The sequence below is a fragment of the Podarcis tiliguerta genome (assembly GCF_965153285.1).
Source record: "Podarcis tiliguerta genome assembly, chromosome: 7".
NCBI lineage: Eukaryota > Metazoa > Chordata > Lepidosauria > Squamata > Lacertidae > Podarcis > Podarcis tiliguerta.
Genome location: NC_139540.1, coordinates 70,661,894 through 70,677,123, shown reverse-complemented (window position 1 = coordinate 70,677,123; position 15,230 = coordinate 70,661,894). Strand labels below are relative to the sequence as shown.

General features: G+C 43.3%; 1 long non-coding RNA gene across 1 annotated transcript in view; it reads left to right on the top strand.

Annotated features, from left to right (window-relative positions):
• The window catches only part of LOC310681669, a 63,731-nt gene that overhangs the window by 30,236 nt on the left and 18,265 nt on the right, over positions 1-15,230 (top strand). Inside the window, exon 2 of the long non-coding RNA XR_014513483.1 lies at positions 12,124-12,258. This is a non-coding gene — a long non-coding RNA (uncharacterized lncRNA). The remainder of the gene's footprint in view (positions 1-12,123; positions 12,259-15,230) is intronic.

Below are 15,230 nucleotides of genomic sequence, written 5' to 3'. Positions count from 1 at the left end.
ATTCTCTCACTTTGTGTGCCATTGCATCCCACTGTGTGCACTTCTTAATATAACATATTGTCAGAGCTGGCTCCTGGTCCCAGCTCACAGAGGACCAACGCTAGCCGGTAGTAATGTAACAAAGTCTTTATTGAAGTATAGTTTCCATTTCCAAGCCTCAGCGCCCCAGCTCTACGTCTAGGGTCTAGACCGGCGAAGCTCCATCTGAATCCCCGCCCCCTGTACACCAGTTTAAGACTCTAGCCTTACTCCACCTCTTCCGTCTCTCCTTTCTCCTCTGGGTCCTGCTACCCCCCGGGGTCCCTTCCTTCCTGGATTCCTCCGACGCAGACGTGGACCCCCCTGACTCCTCCCTCTCTCTTCGGCGGGCTTTAGGACCTGGCTCCCTATCCGGGCTGCCAACTGCTGCCCCCTCCTGTACATTTGAACTTGGCGCGCGCGCGCAGCCTTCCACCTTCCTCTCGACCGTTTCCTCGCTCTCCGATGGAGGCGTGGCCACTCCTGCCTCATGTCCTCCCGCTGTCAGCGCGCTGCCTGATCCCGATGCCTGGGACTCCTCCCCTCTACTCCACTCTGGTGTGGACGCTGGTCCAGATTTCCAACTGCTGCTCTCTGAGTCCCCCCTGGCCCCTTCTTCCTGGGGTGTCCCCCTCGGCACCCCCCTTGCCCTGACCATGGGGGCCTCTTTCTGTGAATCTTCCGATTCACTGGAAAGACTCAGAGACCTCTGATTGCTGTCATCGCTGACATTTCCTTCGGACTCCTCCCCCTCGCTCTCTATTTCCTCCCTCTCCTGTGCCTCTGCTCCTGAACCCCTGACACATATGCACTTTTAAAAGCTTTTCAATACATTCAACAGTAAAATATGAATTGTGCATCTTTATTTGAAATGCATATTTTATGCATATATCACCCAGCCCTAACATACATCATTATTCGCAACATATTGCCAGGTCAAAATTATGAAGCCAATATTAAGATATGGATTTCAAACCGGTTTTGGACAGTATGTTGATATATTTCTCATCCCTAGTACTGATCTACAAGCAAGTTTAGGAGCATTGGATCAGAGCAATATGCCGTGAAAAGCAGAGCAAATGAATTCCACACACACACATCCTTAGTTGATAGTCCTGATATTTGGAGCTTAACAGTTTGTTAAGTTGCATAGAGCGTGGGTGGTTTACAACATTGCCCTCGATAAGACAGGGGAAGTCCGTTGCTATAAGGAGATACAGAAGACTGATGAAGCTTCAATCATTAGTAGGGAATTCTTTGGGATGGAAAAATTCAGTTTGGGACAGGTTGGGATTTCAGTCCCCAATGAAGAAACTAGAAGAGACCTGAGAGTTTGGACAGTGGACACTTAAAATAATAATAATAATAATAATAATAATAATAATAATAATAATAATAATAATAAATATATCTGTATTTACCTTATTTCTTTATGAATTCAGCTGCCCCTGTATGGGTACTAGCTGGAAAGTTATAAAATGTCATGTTCTTGGCTTTGGTTTGGTTTTTTTCCATGAAGAGATTTAGAATGCAAAGCAAAGCAATCGATGAAAATTGATGCACGCTCACAAAAATATTTACAGGAAAATCAATCTAACAACTTCACTAGAATGCACCGTTGTTTGTTATTTGCTCTTCCATGATAGAAAATAATCTGAATGGAATTAAGGCAAAAGTTCATGACTGTTAAGAATGCTGAGACATAAAATGCAGATAATGCAATAATGAGGTTGTGCACTTAAAATGCTTCCAGGAATGATGGAGGAAATAATCTGCAGATTGAATTGCAAATGGCTTCAGATATTGTATTTGACTGTAAGTTAATATTTGCTAATGACATTGTTTCATATTATGCATCTCACGTCAGAAGTATCACCCAAGGGGCCATATCAGACCTGCCTCCCACTTCCCTTCAAAGCCCCACGGTTGATCCCCAGAGAAATATGACATTTGCATAGTTTTGGCACAGCAGGGAGATATTTTGATAAACATGCGGTCCCAAGGCTCCAGATCACTGTGCCTTGGGTGTACACAGTTGATTTCCAGGGTCTGTTCAGACATGCTTCTATGCTCTATTCTATTCTACACTATGCAAAGTTGGAGGTGCTCATATTAATTTGATAGTTTCAGGCCTGACTGAAAATTGGTTCTTGCTCGCCTTTTTCCTTTGCAACCTCTTTTAGAACTACTTTAGAAAAGAAACACTCACTTGTAAGTTGATACAGTTTTATTCTTCCAGTTGCCCTCTTCATGAAGACAGATGCAAATAATTCATTTAGCTTCTCAGCAGTATCTTTCTTCCTTGACTGCATCTCTTTCACCTTGAAAGTACAATGGCTCTAGTAATGATCTGGCAAGCTTTCTGTTTCTAATATATTTAACATCCTCTTATTGAGGTTTCTGAACTTTTTGCTAGTGTTTCAAAGAATGTTCTTATCTTCCCTTAATGTGGGAAGATAGATTCTCTATCGTCTATTAGCTTTTCATAGTGTTTGGATTAACTTTATAGCTAGGATCTCTTCCTTAAAACAGGCAGCCATTCAGTGACATAGAAGAAACTCACTTGCTCTCAGGGATAATGCTGGAATGGGAGAGAAATTGTTTCTTCTCCTTGACACCAGAGTCATTACTAGCAGATTGTGCAATCATCACAGAATCATAGCGTTTAAGGCTGGGTCCAACACCCACTTCAATGAAGGAAATCTATACTTGCAAAAACCCAGATGGCTATCCAGTCCATGAAAATCACCAATGAAGGAGAGCCCACCATCCCTTTTAGGTCAGGGATGAGAAACCTTTTCTGGCTGTTGGGCAGGATTAAATCTGACAGGTGGATGGGGCCACCGACCTGTCAATCACCTGACATCATTACAAAGGCAGGCAAGGTTGCACTTTGAAGTTCCGGGTTTTAGGATCTCAAAGGGCACTGTAGAATAATAATACCAATGATATCCATTTTTGCTGAGGATTCAACAAAAATGAGAGATTCTTTAAAATAAATACCTTTAAAGTTACATAAAGAATAGCAAAACAAACTTACCTAGCACAATAATAATTCCCAATTATCTGACCTCCTTTGTTCTTTTTGTTTTCAGAAATGAAAATAATTGATCGAGTCATATCTCGAAAAGATGGTAAGAAAAATGATATGTTACTGGAATGGGAAATGAGAAATTCTTGATCTTTAGGAAACTATGCTCAGTTACAAAGACCCCCAAATAATGAGTTGATTTGTAACAAGAGATAAGGATGTAAACTGTATCCACTGTGTTTTCAAAATGATAATGGATGACATCTCTCCATCCATCAATCATAAACTAGGACTCATTCTCTCCTTATCCCTGGATGCATTTTCAAAATGACCTATTTCCTTCGTTATTCTTGTTTTTCTCATGCATAAATATTCTCCCATTAATTTATTGGGAGTTTTGCATCTTTCTGACTTTACAAATCCTCTTGAGTTTTAATTAGGTTAGAATCCTAAGGCACATCAAGAAACATCTACTTGCAAAGCAGCAGGTTTTCTCAACGGGGTTGCCCAGGTCTATTAAAAACAATCCTGGTTACCAAAAGTATTATAAAAAATGCAGTGCTTTTCAAGGTGCAATGGTTTATTGGCAGTTCCAAGAGGATTCTGGCAGCAGAAGGAACGCTGATCAGTGCTATCCTTTCTTCTTCTACCCCACCCCTGAAAAAAAGTAAGGGCTAAAAGTGACAGCCTATTATTTGGTGTAAATAGAACAACTCCCCTCAAGTATCTGAAATTAGTTAAGCTTTATATTTTCATTAGATATGCCCAGTGCTATTTTTCTAGAAAAAAAGAGGTGCCGGAACTCGCCATGAACGCCTCCCTTGTTCTCTTATAACGGCAATGGTGCCTACCTGAGTTCTGGTGAGTTCTAGCTGGGGGGGAAAAGGCCCTTGATAGGCCTTGAAATGAGCAAAACTGCATAGAACAGTCCTTGAAATCCATTTTAGATAGTAGGTGTCCTATTTGACTCCCAGTAAGTTAGTGGAAACGTATAAGACAAGTATAAATACCTGCTGGAAATGTAGAGAGAAAGAAGGTACCTTCTATCATATGTGGTGGTCATGTAAGGTAATGAAAGCTTTCTGTGAAATGATATATAATGAATTGGAAAAAAAATGTTTTAAAAACAAAACAAAAAAACCCAGAAGCTTTTCTATTAGGAATTATAGGTACCGACATTCCAAAGGAGCAGAAAAGACTTTTAATGTATGTGACAACAGCTGCAATGATCCTATTGGCCCAGAGATGGAAAGTAGACAAAATCCCCACAAGAGAGGAATGGCCAATTAAGATGATGGAAAACATCGAAATGGCAAAACTGACCAGAAAGCTCAGGAACCAAGAAGACAACAACTTCAAGAAAGAATGACCTTTTAACCCCACAAGCTTATAACTAAGGATAGGGGAGAAATTTGACTCAGTTCACATTGAAACGCGAATTTAGCAACCATATTTACTCGAATATAACGAACACGCTTTTGGGGCCAAATTACGTTGTGAAAATTAGGGTGCACATTAGATTTGATGGTGCATTTACATTCACCAGCAAATAGTTTTTGGGTTTCAAGGTTTTGAAAATTGAGGTGTGCATTCAATTTGATGGCACATTAGATGCACGTAAATATGGTAATTTGCACTTTCTGAAACAATACACGAACTGAAACACAGCCATCCTCCTTTCGTGCTTTTTAATGTTACATTATTATTTTTAGCTCTTTGAGATGCAAACTTATCAATTATATTATTGTGGTGTTTGGCCTCCTAGGTGTGTGACATCATACTGGGTTCATAAGGAAAGGGTTAACTAATTGTAAAATGACTAACCAATGGGAACCCAGGGGGCAGAGTTAACTGTGTATAAGGTTTAAGCATAGAGGTTTTGGGTGGGGAGTTAGAGTTAGGGTGGTTGAGAAGACAGTCTGGAGTTAGAAGAGACAGAGAAGATAAGTCTGTGGGTTGGGCTGGGCTGGTGTGAGAGAGTGAGAGAATTTGTAAAGAGGATTCAGTCAAACAGTTGAGATAATCAGTCAGAAGGTATTAGGAAGGTATAGGCCAGTAAAGAAACTAAAGTTAAGATACTGACAGGAATATTATCTGAGAAACCATAAACTTGTTAACGTTTGTAAAATAAACTTCTTCTTTTTTTGGTTCACTTTTAACAAGTGTCTGGACTCAGTGTTTTACCAGAGGGTAACGGGTTGGTGGCAGCGGGGAAGCGAGCACAGTGGTGGCACAGGGATCAATAGACCATTAAACGTCCGGGGACCCTGTGTGATCGCCACAATAATTTAAATCAGTAAGTTGCAGTTTATCATTTTATTTTGGCTCAGTGCCCCACCCTTGAAGCAGCACCCCAAAGAATTAAATCCTTCACTCAACTGCTATTGGGCACTCTTTTGCAAATCCTCTTGCAGGAAGTCTGGGAAGGGAGAGGAAAATTGGCATCTTCTTCCCCCTTCCACCAAATGTCTGATTAGGGTTTCATAGATAACAGTTTCATAGAGTTGTAGAGTTGGAAGGGACTCTGAGTATCTTCTAGTCCAGGGATGTCCAATAGGTCGATCGTGATCTACTGGTACAGTAAATCCCCGCGATGTTTTGGTAGATCGTGGTTGATCTCTGGCTCCATTTCCTCTGCGTCGGTATATCTGACTCCTTCCCCACCTCCTCATCCTGCCCTACAGGAAGGTAAGATGGGGCTTCCTCTGTGTGGCTGTTTTCATCCATAGTGATGTGTTTGTGAGTGACTTAACTCCAACTTCCCTTGCCTCCCTCCCCCCAAAAAACAGAACTTCCTTCCTGTACCTTAACCCCCCCCCCCCAAAAAAGGGGGCTTTCCTCCTTCCAAAACAGCTCAACTTTGAGCTGAACCCCTAAAAAGGGGGGGCTTTCTTCTTTCCAGAAAGCTCAACAACTTAGAGCTGAACCCCTTAAAAAAGGGGGAGGATGTAGATCCCTGCCAGATTTTAATTCTGGAAGTAGATTGCAGTCTCTTGGGAGTTGCCCACCCCTGTCCAACCCCTTGAAATGCAGGAATAGGCAGCTGTCCCATATGGGGATCAAACCTGCAACCTTGGCATTATCAGCACCACACTCTAACCAACTGAGCTATCCAGACTCCTTAGATCAGTTTCCTAAAAAAACAAAACAGTAATTCTGTTATAGAGTAGGATGGGTGATCCCTGGTACAACTTTGGGTGAGGGTCCTTCATCAAGATCACAGGGCAGGGAAGCTGTCCACAGCTGTAATAAAAATCATTAGCATAGACTGCTGTGAACTGGGCAGTGGGATGGTCTATCTCTTACCAGCACAAAGTTCTCTTCGCGGAGTTTGAGGAAGGAAAAAGAATTTTGAGACCACTTCAGTCTCTCAAGCTTCCACACAACCCTTCCATAAAAATGTATGATAAAGGGTTAAAGAGAAAGAAATTTTAGATTTACTTTCCTGCAGGGAAAAAAATCTCCTGCTAGGGTTTTAAAAAAATATATTATTAGAATTGTTGATTTCATCTCTTCATCATTTTTGCCTGCAACAGCTTTTACTAAAGATGAGTCATAATCCCTAGGAAACATTAGGGTAATGCAATAGATATTTGGAACGGCACTCGGCATGCGATAGAACTCAACAGTGCAAGAAGCAAATTAACGGAGACGATAAAAAGAAAAAGTTTAGCCAGAAATTTATTAGGATAAAATATAATGACAGGAGGGTTTTTTGTTTTCTTTTGGAACTGTAATTCTTTTCCTTTCCCTTAGTCTCTCACCCACCCACACCCTTCTTTCAATAATAATACATTACATTAAAGTTTGGTAACTGAAATGCGCACGACTTTTCAGTATCAGTTATCATCCGTAGAATTACCTGAGCTAATATAGAAATTAACATGTGTGCCATATATCTTGGCCCAAGTTTCTGAAACCTATGTGTCATCAAGGATTGCCTTGAAAAATTGCCTATGTATCTAGCTGTGTGGGAAGTACATCTGTAGTATGCAGATTAGAGGCCCCTTTGCAGATGGCATGCTGAATATGGATAAGATGATAATGATGAGGGGTCACTGCTGAAGTCCAGTTTACACCTTCTTCACATGTTTAAATTATGCAAGGAGACGATCCAAATAGGGCTGATCAGTGGCGTAGCATGAGTTACTGGTGTCCAGGGCAGGACAAGTGTTATGCCCTCTGGTGGATTGGGCAGCTGGGGTGAGGGCACCCACCAGGGGACATGCACAGAGTCTGCATGAAGGGTGAATGGAGCCTGCCTCCAATAGGCTCCTCGCTGGCTGCCTCCTGTCAGGATGCTGTCAGTGGCTCCCGGTTGGTTGTCCAGGAAAGTAGAAAGTTTCTTACACTCCTTTTTTATTTCAGACTTTCCATATAGAGGCTATAGAACCCAGCCTCTTGGATAATGGCATTGTCCAGAGTGAATCTCCACCCCCACCATCTCCCCCACTTCCTCATTCCTCATTATCATCATTTCCTCTATGGGTTGTCAGGAACATGGCCCCCCATGACCCAGCAGAAGGGCTAGCCTCTGAAGTGAACAAGAGGCTGGCTTTCCTGAGGAGACATAAGGGTTAAACTTCAGAGCTAGCAGTTCACAGGCTGATGATTCTGATGAGGGCTGGTTTCCAAAACTGATACCCCGCAGCCCTCTCTTCACACTCCTGGCTCAGATGAAGAGGGAGGGTTGGAAAACGGCCAACGAGAGGATAGGCTGCCAACAGATTGGGGAGAGACTCTGTCCACTGACAGTGGAGAAGAGACAAGTCATACTCTCAGCCCTCGAACGCAGCATTGGGAATGCCTTGAAGACGAGCGAAAGGGAAGAGGCAGACATACGAGGTTCTGGCATAGATCCTGTTCGAAGCGGAAATCAAATTCAGGTTAGCGCATCTATTGTTGCTGAGAGGAGTGTAAAGCTCCACTCAGGATGTTTGTTTGTGTAATAAAAACTATCTTGAACTGACGGGAGTCTGCTTACTGCTGGGAAGCTGGCTAGTCACTAGGAATCATTGTATGGGTACCACTAAGTGCCCTCTGTCTTCGAGCTCTTTGCTCTCCTACTTTTAAGGCTCGCCGGATTTTGGGACATGGAGGGTCTGGAATGCTTTCTAGTGACAAGGTGCCTGCCAGCTGCTGCTCCAGCTCTGCCTGCTCCTCCTCTCCCATGATTTCCCAATTCCCTTGTCATCTGCCTCTGAGCTGCTACCTCCCTAAGTCCCCTTTTGTAAATCTATGCTGTCTTCCTCTTCCTCCTCCCTGGAAGGGTCAGGTGGGGAGGTGGTCTCCACCACTTCTGCTCCTCCTCTGCCCAGTCCCTGACAATTTGTTTTCTTTAACAGTGGAAGCAGGTTTTCAGATTATATACAGCTCTTCTTCAGGCTTTGACAGTGAGAGCAAAAAATAAACATCTAATAGTCTAGATAAAAACAACTGGGTAGTCAGGCTGATGGTTACTTGGCTGCAGCGGTTTACTGGTCATTGCTGTTGGCATGGAGATAGTCCAACCTAAACAGGCCATCTGATGTCAGGTGTGATGTCACAAAGAGGATATGCTTTAAGTCTTGGTAAAGCCAAAAGCAGTTAACAGTCAGACTGCATCTCAGCCCTGTCAAGATGGATGTCCATAACAGGAGATGAATAGTTTTATTTGGGGGCTATATTAACTTTTACTATTGGGGAAAAGTTTTAGATTGGTTTGCCAGTTTGTACCCCATCAAGTTGAGGCCAATAGATATACATTCACAACCCTGTACCCATCAAATAATTAACTTTATGTGTGACTTTGTAACTGATTCAAACAACCACACTTCCTTTCTCCACTCTGTAGCAGCTTTTTCTCTGTATTTGAAAAGATAACCAAGAAGGAGAATATAATGAACAAGGAATATGATCTGGATGAGGATGGTGAGGATCTAAGCTTGACATGTGAGGGGGCTAGGGAGATGGCTTTGTGGTCCAGCATAGGAATGATGGGTGCTGCTTCATATTATTGAATTCCTGTTCCACAAAGAAGAAGTCTTTGAACTCTTTACTCTCCTACTTTTAAGGCTTGCCGGATTCTGGGACACGGAGAGTCTGGAATGCTTTCTAGTGACAACATGTCAGCCAGCTGCTGCTCCAGCCCTGCCATATTCTCCTCTTCCATTATTTCCCAATTTCTCCCTCATCTGCCTCTGATATGTGACCTCCCTAAGTCCCCTAATGTAACATGTAACTCTATACTGTCTTCCTCTTCCTCCTCCCTGGAATGGACAAGATGGGGCGGTGGTCTCCACCACTCCTCCTCCTCTGCCCACCCCTGACACCTCCATCCACCTGCCCACTAGACCAACCCAACCGCTACCATGTATCAACTGCCAGGCTCTGTGCTTGTTGTGGGGGCAGCTGGTTACATCTACTAAAAAATGTGTGCCCAGGGCCACAGCCCCCCTGCTGCTCCTTACTATGCCTCTGGGGCTAATGAAGAATAACAAATTTGATCTGAAATGCAGGAGGCAAGGCAACTGTCCCCACTCTTCCCAAATGGTGATCCCGGAGCTGCACTGAAAGCTGTTTAACAATCATATTTGAAACTTCCTATGGCGTTCACATGGGGCCCCCGGTCCTTCCACAGACTATTGACCCTGCACCACCACGGTTTATCTCTTCCACTGCCACCAACCAGGTTTCTCCGGTAACAAATTCAGACTCAGTCAGGTTGTAACGTATTAAGAAAGATTCCAGTTTATTGTGAACACAAACAAGTTTTAAATACTTTGAAACACTGTAATCCAATTCACTCTCTATCTCCCCTCTGTCTCTAACCCACTCTGACTCCTATGCCTCCCACCCACAAGAAACCAACTGAATTAACTGCCAAAACCCCTGTGTTGAGCCTTAAACACAGTTAGGCTCCGCCCCTGGGCTTTCTTATTGGTCAGCCTTTTAACCCTTTATTTCTCTCCCCCAGTACAACATCTCCATAATGAGTGGGCAAATACCATACTTCCATTTAAAGGGTCCCCTTTTAACAGTGAAGGAGCCAGTGACGTGTGACTCTTTCCTGGACTGCTTTGTTTCTCAAAAGATTGTCTCATCCCCTGGATACCCAACTGATCACTGCACCCCACAAGAGAAGGCATCCTGCAGATCTCAACTTATCAGGAAGTCCATGCCATGCAATGTAAAGTGGGCCTTTAGTGTGGCAGCACCTACCCCTTGGAATGACCTCCTCTTATATATCTGATATACCTTATCTCTACTATCCTTTCAGGAACTGTTGAAAACATTCCTTTTTCAACAAACCTTCTAAATAGATATTGTTATCCCAGTTGTATCTTTTATGGATTTGTGGTGTATTTTATATACATAATAGTTGTTGTTAATTGTTTTATATGTGATCAACTTTTTTAAAAGTGTTTTTATATAAGGAACTTCCGTAACGGTTTTTATATATGCCATTGTTTGATATACACTCTTGTTGTATTGAAAATCACTTTGGGATGCCTTACAGGTTGTGATTAATAAATTATATTAACAGTGCTTTTTTCTTTAAAAAATGTTTAGGAGTACTCTCATTTTGACTCAAGAAAATCACCATTTTATAGTTCAAATTGGGAAAATAAATACAGTAAATGGGCAAAAGTACAAAGAACATGCATTACCTCATATTACACAGCTGACGGCCCACAGTAACTACCACATTGGCATGAGGTTGTGTACACTAACATCTTCCTGATTCCTCTGCTTGCTGTTGGTGTCCGTCGTCAGATGTCATCCTTTCAAAAACCATGAATTTAGTAATTTTCCTACTCATATTGAAATACTGCCCCTCAATGAGGCCAAACCTTCATCAGAGGTAGGGCAAAACAGGGCTTACCAAAGATCTGCAGGATCATATGCAGGGATAGGTGACTCTGTCAATTTTAGTTTCTCATTTTCCAGGCTTAAATTCAGTTTTCCACATTTCCACAGCCACTTGCAGTTATATCTATCTATCTATCTATCTATCTATCTATCTATCTATCTCTATCTATCTATATTGGAAAATTCATCAGCATTTTAGCATGAATGTCTCTTAATAGATAACAACAACAACAACCCCTTCATCTGGCTGGGTTTCCCCAGGATTTTATATGTTGTTTTGACTAACATACACATTTTTGCAAGCCATTTCCCTTAATACATGGTATCCAAACTTTTTTCAAAGAGGGTCAGATCTGATGAAGTAAAGGGCTATGAGGACCGACCAAAGGGCCAACCAAAGTTGTTGACCTAGTTGAACTTGTTGAGCTTTTTTATGATTTTTACCCCAATGTTGTTGAGCTTTTTTTAGGATTGAAGTTGTAGAAATAAACTGCCACAGGGCCAGATGAAACTGACCGGTGGACCAGTTTAGCCCCCGAAATGGACTTTGGACATCCCTGCCTTAATATAATGCATTTTTGTGTATTATTTCTATGAATATATACTTCTTCTTTTTTTGCACATTTTGCCCTCATATATGCATTTTTGTAGACATTGTAAGGTTGGAGATTTGCATTGCAAAATTTGGAGAACTACACATTTCAAAGGATGGCTGTGTTTTGGTTCATGTATTTGAGCCAGCCTTGAACTGCTGGCTCAACAACAGAGAAAGCCCATTTCATTCCTCTTCTCTAGCCACTGCAAGCTGCAGGGCTTCAGATATGGTAGTGGTCCTGGTGCTCCATTCTGCCCTGATATTCCCTGGCTAGAGATAAGATTGCCCCGTTGGCTATTTGCATCCCCCCCCCACCCAAAGTCTTATGTGGTTTTATACTGGCTTTCAAGGCTTGCAGCAGGAAGCAGGAAAGGACCTCTACAGGCCCTGTTCCTGCCATGTCTAACAGAAACAGTGAGAGGCAAATTGGAGTTGGAAGCTAGAGCTCTTTATGAGAATGGTTTTGTTGTTGTTGTTAATGGAAGCCCTGATGGGCTGGCATGTTTTTCACGTTCCCTAGGGCGCTCCATCTACTGGGCAGTTTTTATGTGATTTGATAATCGGTTGAATGTGGCTGCCTGGCGAACTCCTCATGTTGATTTTTCATCATGGCCTTTTGTAAATGAAGCAACAGATGGAGGATGAAAAAAACCCCACATTAGCAGTATGGGGAGCATGAGATGGTTTCTCAGAGGACTACCTCAGCTGAAATAAGGAACGGCAGGACACTCAGAGGAAGAGACTGCTGCCTATGGCACTGGTGGTATGGTACAACAACCAACTGTTTTTTAGACAGCTCTAGTGGGCGAACCTCCCTCAAAGCAGGCTTCCTCAACCTTGGCCCTCCAGATGTTTTTGGCCTACAACTCCCATGATCCCTAGCTAGCAGGACCAGTGGTCAGGGATGATGGGAAATGTAGTCTCAAAACATCTGGAGGGCCGAGTTTGAGGAAGGCTGCTCAAAAGCATCTCTCCTCGCAAAGTGAACAGATCAAGTGCAGATCCTGGGTGAATGAGCTGTGCCAGGGGCACTGGCGGAGGAAGGGGTGTGTGATGGCAGCGGTCCGCCCTGGGTGTCATCCCTGAAGGGGGTGACATCACGCCCTACCCCCCTGAGATGCTCACTGTAGGTGACGCCCCCCTGGGACGCTCACTGCTCGGCGCAGGTGGCACCCCCCGGGGGCCATCTCAGGAGGGCCTTATTCCCACCCTTTGAATCACAAGTAGGGTTCTAACCAACTCCTGCTCACATCTGTTAACGGCATATGATTCAAGTGCCCCAATTTTCAATGGACAGTTCCGGAATTGCGAAAGTCATCCCATCATCTGATTTGATCCTGCCAGTGTTGCTGCTGCTGTTGAGCTCAGGAGGAAGGGTGAGCCAGAGCTTGTCTCGAGTGGAGACTGTGGCAGTGGCAGCTGTGAGTGAGCATCCTATTGCCTCTCCATTGCCTCCCTTGAGCAGCTTGTAGCAGCTGCTGGAGAGTAGGCGACGAGGAGGAGAGGCTGCCACTGCCAGGGCCCAGCCCCACAGGGTGCACAAGCTCTGAGGAGCAGTCAGAGGGCTGGGCTGCCCTGAGTGGGAGGAAAAGGTAGACTTGCCATACATCAGGAAAATTCCTGACATGTCATGGTTTTCGGGTGTAAAAATGGCGTGGGGGAGGGAATTGGCAAAATGTCAGGGAAATCCTGTATGTATGGCAACATAGCGGAAGCAGCACCAAAAGTTTAAAATCACTATTTTTGTGGGAGGCATCCCCAAAAAAGCTCAGCAATCTGGGTTTGTTCCCCCCAAAATAAGGCAACCCTAGGATGGGGGGAATAGAGGGGAGTGCAAGGGGTCTTGATCATTTACAAAATTCTTTGTGTGACCGTATCTAAACTTGCGCATTTCTAAAATTCATTTATTGGTGTGTGTTTTTCTTTTTGTAAATCTACCAAAGAATGAAATGAAATCAGGATTAAGGGGTTTTCTCAGGACGGTGGGGGGTCATGAGTTCTGCGTCCCATGGGTGTTGTGGTGGTGGCAGATAGGCATAGCTGTCAACTTTTCCCTTTTCTTGCAAGGAATCCTATTCGGAAAAGGGAATTTCCCTTAAAAAAAGGAAAACGTTGACAGCTATGCAGATAGGAAATGCTCTACATAGTGGGAGGGCAAAAAATGGGGTGTGTGAGAGGAGGGTCAGTTGGTCAGAGAGAAATGTCCCTTTTCTATCTGAAGAAAACTGGAGGGCATGTAACAGCTATTGTTTTATGTTTTGTTAATCAAGTTGTGTTCCTATGTTTAATCCCAGCTATTGCCATGATTCTCTTTATTTCCTTCCCATTGCATTTCCTCTATTCTTACATTCTTCCTCTGGCTCTGTATTCCCATGTGTGCCACCTATTCCTTGAATCAATAGGCTTCTTCCCACCCAAAGTATCTTATTTCATTGGACGTGCAAAGGAGCCCTCATGAATCAAACTGGACATATAGAACTTCCATATAAACTCAAACATGATGCATCAGAATGGAGCCATTTCACACCTTTGGCTACCAGTATCCCAGCACAGAAGGCTGATCACCGAAGAATTTATGCTTTTGAATTATGGTGCTGGAATAGACACTTGAGAGTCCCATGGACTGCAAGAAGATCAAACCTATCCATTCTGAAGGAAATCAGCCCTGAGTGCTCACTGGAAGGACAGATCCTGAAGCTGAGACTCCAATACTCACTGATGTTGGGAAAGATGGAGGGTACAAGGAGAAGGGGACGACAGAGGATGAGATGGTTGGATAGTGTTCTCGAAGCTATGAGCATGAGTTTGACTAAACTGTGGGAGTCAGTGGAAGACAGAAGTGCCTGGCGTGCTTTGGTCCATGGGGTCATGAAGAGTCGGACACGACTAAACGACTAAACAACAATAACAATCCCAGGACAGAGCTGTAGCTCAGTGACACAGCATCTGCTTTGCATGCAGAAAATCCCAGGTTCAATCCTCATCAAGGATGTTTCCTATTTGAAATCACAGAATGCTGCTGCTGCTCAGTGTAGGCAGAACCGAGAAGGATGAACCAATGGTCTGATTCACTATAAGGCATTGCCTATGCTCGTCTTCCTAAATACAGTGGAACCTTGGTTCTCAAACTTAATCCATTGTGGAAGTCTGTTCGACTCCTGAAGCCTTTCGAAAACCAAGGTGTGGCTTCCAATTGGCTGCTGGAGCTTCCTGCACTCAAGCAGAAGATGCGTCGGATGTTCAGCTTCCGAAAAACATTTGAAATCTGGGACACTTACTTCCCAGTTTTCGGCATTAGGGAGTTTTCGGCATTAGGGAGCCAATTTGTTCATCAACTAAGCCGTTTGAGAACCAAGTTTTCACTGTAAAGTGATATACCTGATTTTGTGAACCAGCCCTTAGTAAATCATGTGGTCACAATCATCTGCCCACCCTGTGGAATGCCCTCCCATCAGATGTCAAGGAAATAAACAACTATCTGGCATAAGAAGATTTTAATGTCTGATGTTTTATTGTGTTTTTAATATTCTGATGGCAGCTGCCTAGAGTGGCTGAGGCAACCCAGTCAGATTGGCAGCATATAAAAATTATTGTTATTATTATTATTATTATTATTATTATTATTATTATTATTCACAGGTTTCTGGAATTCTTGCTGTCTTTCAATGTGGAGGCTTATTTGACATTTAGGACAGTTGCCGAGTCACACACATCAGTTTCAGGAGAATTGCCCAA